We start from the raw sequence: 6,359 nt of genomic DNA on the forward strand, positions 1-6,359 counted from the left end.
CCATGGGAATGTAAAGTCCAAAATCTGTAGGGCAGGCCGTGAAGCTGACAACTCCAATGCAGGGTCTGGACAAACTCCACAGGAGAGGCTTGCCAGCCAAAGCAGGAAGAGCAGAGAAGCTGTCTCTTCTCAATCCTCCTTTAAAAATTTCCACTGATTAGATTAAATATCACACATTGCAGAAGACACTCACCTTGACTGATTACAAATGGAATCAGCTATGGATGTAGCTGACATGATCATGATTTAATTCGTGAAATGTTCTCATAGCAACAGACAGGCCAGCACTTGCCCAGCCAGACAAACAGGTACCACCACCCGACTGAATTGACACCTGAACTTGGCCATGATAGTCCATCCCTTCTCAACTTGGCAGTTATATACAACACCTTAAATCATACTTAATTTCTAAGTAGAAAACAATAAAAGGCATTTTTTCCTCACCTAACAATACTTAACAATACCTATACAAACCAGAAACACATTAAGTCTCCCCAGAGTAGGGTGCAGGTCCTTGGGTAATATACATTCTTAAACTTGATCCCTTACAAATTAAATACTATAACATCATCAAAACAGCTTTACAGTTCTCATTTCGGTAACTGATCACGTGGTCATAGTTCATATTTATCACTACCTTCTTCCAATACCCATTCCATGTTCCCTCTACCCTCAGCAAGCACTTCAGCTAGCCATGGTTCTTTGCCTGGTAGGGTGATCCAAACCTTCATTCCTGAAGTTTCAGAGAGATTGGTAGTCCTGCCTGGATTGGGTTGTTGCTGTTTTCCATTGATTTTAATCAGGTCTAAAAGGCACCTTATGGGATCTCTTATATTCCAAGAACTCTTCTTTACTTCTATTGTGTAGTTGTAGTCCTATTTCCCCGATAGTCAGGGTCAATCACCCCAGCCAGTAATGTAATCCCCTTCTTGGCTTGTTGATCCAGTGGCATAAGTAGACCAAAGTGACCAGGTGTCAGTCTTAGATTCCAGTTCAATGGAATAACTGTTCTTTCTCCTGGTAGAAGTATTCCCCCTTTTGGAACTAAAACTTGTAGACTATTAGAGCTCAAGATTGCCGGGACAGGAAGCAAAAATTTTTCCAGTGGATCACTAAGGGTAATAGTGAGTGGTGCCACTCCCATTTTCACCCCTTGGTTCCTGGACCCATGGACCCTGGCTTTGGAAGAAACAGCACCATGCAGTGGATCCTGATTCAGAGCATACACATCTTCCTGGAGAACACTACCCCAGCCCTGCAAGGTACTGGCACTTAGTTGGCCTGTCCTTGAGTTTTCAAATGGCCATTCCACTGTTCTATCAATCCAGCTGTTTCTGAATGATGGGGAAGATGGTAAGACCAGAAAATTCCATGAGCATGTGCCCATTCCCACACTTTATTTGCTCTGATGTTTGTTCCCTGATCAGAAGCAATGCTATGTGGAATACCATGATGATGGATAAGGCATTCTGTAAGTCCATGGATGGTAGTTTGAGAAGAAGCATTGTGTGCAGGGAAAGCAAACCCATATCCAAAGGATGTATCTATTATAGCCAGAACCAACCACTGGCCCTTCCATGAAGGAAGTAGTCCAATGTAATCAACCTGCCACCATGTAGTTGGCTGGTCACCTCGAGGAATAGTGCCATATTGGGGGCTGAGTCTATGCTGCTGGCAGATTGGGCACTCAGCAGTGGCTGTAGCCAAGTCAGCCTTGGTGAGTGGAAGTCCATGTTGCTGAGCCCATGCATGACCTCCATCCCTACCACCATGACCACTTTGTTCATGAACCCATTAGACAATGACAGGAGTTGTTGGGGAAAAAGGCTGACTGGTATTGACAAAATGGATTATTGTGCTGGTTTGAAAAGGTGTATGTTCCCTAGAAAAGCCATGTTTTAATCTAAATCCCATTTCATAAAGGCAGAATAATCCCTATTCAATAGTATACGTTTGAAACTGTAATCAGATCATCTCCCTGGAGATATGATTTAATCAAGAGTGGTTTTTAAGCTGGATTAGGTGATGACATGTCTCCACCCATTTGGGTGGGTCTTGATAAGTTTCTGGAGTCCTATAAAAGAAGAAACATTTTGGAGAAGAAGAGATTCAGAGAGAGCAGAGCAGAACAACATAGCCATGAAAAGCAGCCATGAATAGCAGCCAGCGACCTTTGGAGATGAAGAAGGGAAATGCCTCCCAGGGAACTTCATGAAACAGGAAGCCAGGAGAAGAAGCTAGCAGATGATACTGTGTTTGCCATGTGCCCTTCCAGATGAGAGAGGAACGCTGACTGTATTCACCATGTGCCTTCTCACTTGAGAGAGAAACCCTGAACTTCATCTGCCTTCTTGAACCAAGGTATCTTTCCCTGGATGCCTTTGATTGGCCATTTCTATAAGCTTGTTGTAATTGGGACATTTTCTCAGCCTTAGAACTATAAACTAGCAACTTATTATATTCCCCTTTTTAAAGCCATTCTGTTTCTGGTATATTGCATTCTGGCAGCTAGCAAACTAGAACAGTCATCTTATTCACTTGATTATTAAAACCTTCTTCTACTGAAGTCAGTTTCTGGTGCACATTCACATGGGACACAAATATCTTCATGTTTTAGCCCACTCAGAAAGGTTTATCCCATACCTCTTTCCCAGACCTCTTTGTTACCAATTTTCCAATTATGGTCTTTCCATGTCCCTAACCATTCAGCCAAACCATGAGCAACAGCCCATGAGTCAGTATACAAATGCACCTTTGGCCAGTTCTCCTTCCTAGAAAAATGAACAACCAGGTGCATTTCTCAATGTTCTGCCCACTAGGAGGATTCCCCATCACCAGTGGGGAATCTTCAAGGATAACCCAGAAAGGGGTTGTAGTGCTGCAGCTGTCCACTTTCAGGTGGTGCCTGCATATCATGTCAAATCATCTGTAAACCAGGCCTGAGTTTTCCCTTCCTCAGTCATTTCACTGTAAGGAACTCCCCAAGAGGCCATAGATCTGGTCTGGGAAATAGAAGGTAATGTGGAAGGAGTGGAGACCACATGCATTTGGGAAACTTCCTTATGTAACTTACCTGTGCCTTCAGGACCTGCTCCAGCCCTATCTCATGTATGTCATTTCCATTTTATGATGGAGTACTGCTGTGCATGCACAGCTTTATGGCTTGGTGGGTCAGACAACACCCAGCTCATGATAGGCAACTCAAGTCTTAGGGTAACATGGCAGCCCATGGTTAAGTGTTCAGTTTCTACCAAGGCCCACTAGCAGGCCAAAAGCTGTTTCTCAAAAAGATAGTAGTTATTTGCAGTAGATGGTAAGGCTGTGCTCTAAAACCCTAAGTGTCTGCATTGTGATTCTCCTATAGGGGCCCGTCAAAGGCTCCAAACAGCATCTCTACTTGCCACTGACACTTCCAGCAACATTGGATCTGGTAGATCATATCGTCCAAGTGGCAGAGCAGCTTTACAGCAGCCTGGACCTGTCTCAGAGCCTCCTCTTATTCAGGTCCCCACTCAAAATTAGCAGCATTTCTAGTCACTTAATAAATAGGCTGGAGTAGCACACCCAAATGAGGAATATGTTGTCACCAAATCCAAAGAGACCAACTACACATTTTTCCTCATTTTGTTTGTAGGGGGACCAGATGCAGCAATTTATCCTTCACCTTAGAAGGGATATGTTGACATGCCTCACACCACTGGACACCTAGAAATTTCACTGAGGTGGAAGGCCCCTGTATTTTTGTTGGATTTATCTCCCATCCTCTGACATGCAAATGCCTTAACAATAAGTCTAGAGTAGTTGCTACTTCTTGCTCACTGGGTCCAATCAGCATGTCATCAATATAATGGACCAGTGTGATGTCTTATGGGAGGGAGAAATGATCAAGTTCCCTGTGGACAAGATTATGACATAGGGATGGAGACTTTGTATACCCCTGAGGTAGAACAGTGAAAGTAAAATGCTGACCTTGCCAGCTGAAAGAAAACTGTTTCTGGTGGTCCTTAGTAACAGCTATTGAAAAAACAGTGTCTGCCAGATCTATAGCTGCATACCAGGTACTAGGGGATGTATTGATATGCTTAAGCAATGATACCACATCTGGAACAGCTGCTGCAGGTGAAGTTACCACCTAGTTGAGTTTAAGTTATTCCACTGTCATCCTCCAAGACCCATATGCTTTCTGCACAGGCCAAAGAGGAGAGTTGAATGGGGATGTGGTGGGACCACCCCTGCATCCTTCAAGTCCTTAAGAGTGGCAGTAATCCCTGCAATTCCTCCAGGAATGCAGTATTGCTTCTGATTTACTATTTTGCTAGGTAGGGGCAGTTTTAGTGGCTTCCACTTAGACCTTCCCACCATTATAGCCCTCACAACACAAGTTAGAGAGCCAATGTGGGGTTTCTGCCAGTTGCTCAGTATGTGTATACCAATTTTGCATTCTGGAACTGGGGAAATAACAACATAATGTGTCCAGGGGCCCACTGGACCTACTATGAGATGGTCCTGAGCTAAAACTCCATCAATCATCTGACCTCCATAAGCTTCCACTCTCACTGGTGGACCAGAGTGATGTTTTGGGTCCCCTGGAATTAATTCACTTCTGAACTAATGTCTAATAAGCCCCCAAATATCTGATCATTTCCTTTTCCCCAATGCACAGTTACCCTGGTAAAAGCCATTGGTCTCCTTGGGGAAGGCTTAGAGGAACACTTGACAGTATAAATTTGTGGCAGTGTAACAGGGTTCTTCCCCAAAGGGACATGGCCTCCTCTTCATTCAAGGGGCTCTGGGTCTGTAAATTGTCTCAAGTCTAGAAATTAATTAAGGGGCCATGACTCTGTGTTTTTGTAATTCAAGTTAGACATCTGTTCACCTGACCTAGAACTAGTTTTTTTACACAGGTCAAAAAAAGAATTTAGTAGACTGCCCATCTATTGTACTATTAGGTACCCCATGATTTACTAGCCAATGGTGCAAATCTCTGAATGTCAGATTATTTTGACTACTGTTTGAGTTTGCTTTCTATTATAAAAACCATGTCCACCCTGTCTTTGGTGACTATGTGCTGCCACCTGGCTTCTGCAAACTTGGGATCTGATCATCCCCACTGTGTTTTAAGACTCCAGCTTAGTGATAGCAGTTCCCACAGTAATATCTGACTTACAGAGAAATGCAACTACAGAGCTCTTCAGGGATGATGGCACTAGTCTCACAAGTTTATTTCTCACTGTTCTTGTAAAAGGTGTATCCTCTGGACATTACTGGGGTGTAAGAGCAGGCTTTGCACAATAAATCCACTCTAACGTCCATTCTCTCTAAGCCTCTGGATTCCCTCCTCTGCATTATACTCAGGCAGTTCTGGCATTTCAACCTCATGTAATATCAGCCAACTTTTGACCCATGTTTCAGCCAACCATCTAAACAAACTGTTAATGCCTTTTCTAACCCTTTGTTCTATAGCACTGAATGCAGAATCTCTGCTTAGTGGGCATATATCAATAAATTCAGCCTGATTTTATTGATATATTCCTCCCACCATTATCCCACATCTGTAAAATCCATTGCTACACATATTCCCCTGATTTCTGTCTATATAAAATGGAAAACCCACATAGTTCTTTTGGTGTACAACATACCTCCTTATGTTTGATACTTTAAACCTCACCTTTAGGGGCCTTTTAGAACTTGTTTCATGAAGACATTTTCCACCTTCATCTCCAAAGGTTGCTGGCTAGTGGACTCTGCTTCTCATGGCTATGTTGTTCTGCTCTGCTCTCTCTGAATCTCCCACTCTCTAAAATGTTTCCTCTTCTATAGGACTTCAGAAACTAATCAAAACTCACCCAAATGGGTGGAGACATGCCTCTACCTAATCCACTTTAACAACCACTATTCATTAAATCACATCTCCAGGGAGATGATCTCATTACATTTCAAACACATAATACTGAATAGGGATTAGAAGAAGTGGCTGCCTTTACAAAATGGGATTAGGATTAAAACATGGCTTTTCTAGGGTACATACATCATTTCAAACCAGCACAGAATAAACTTGTGACTTAATTAATCCCCTTTATTAAAGCCAATCCATTTCTGGAATATTGTATTCCAGCAGCTTGAACAAACCAAAACAGATTTAAACATATTTTGGTACCAGAGAAGTGGGATGCTGTGGTTTGCAAAAACCAAACTTGTTGGAAAGGCTTTTGAAATGGATAAGGGGAAGAATCTGGAAGAGTTCTGAGGAGCTTGACAGAGAAGGCCTAGAATGCTTTTAAGAGACTGTTGATAGAAATATGGACATTAAAGATACTTCTCATGAGGGCTTAGAAATGAGCAATGTATCATTGCAAACT

Source organism: Tamandua tetradactyla, chromosome 16 (genome assembly GCF_023851605.1).
Source record: "Tamandua tetradactyla isolate mTamTet1 chromosome 16, mTamTet1.pri, whole genome shotgun sequence".
Lineage (NCBI taxonomy): Eukaryota > Metazoa > Chordata > Mammalia > Pilosa > Myrmecophagidae > Tamandua > Tamandua tetradactyla.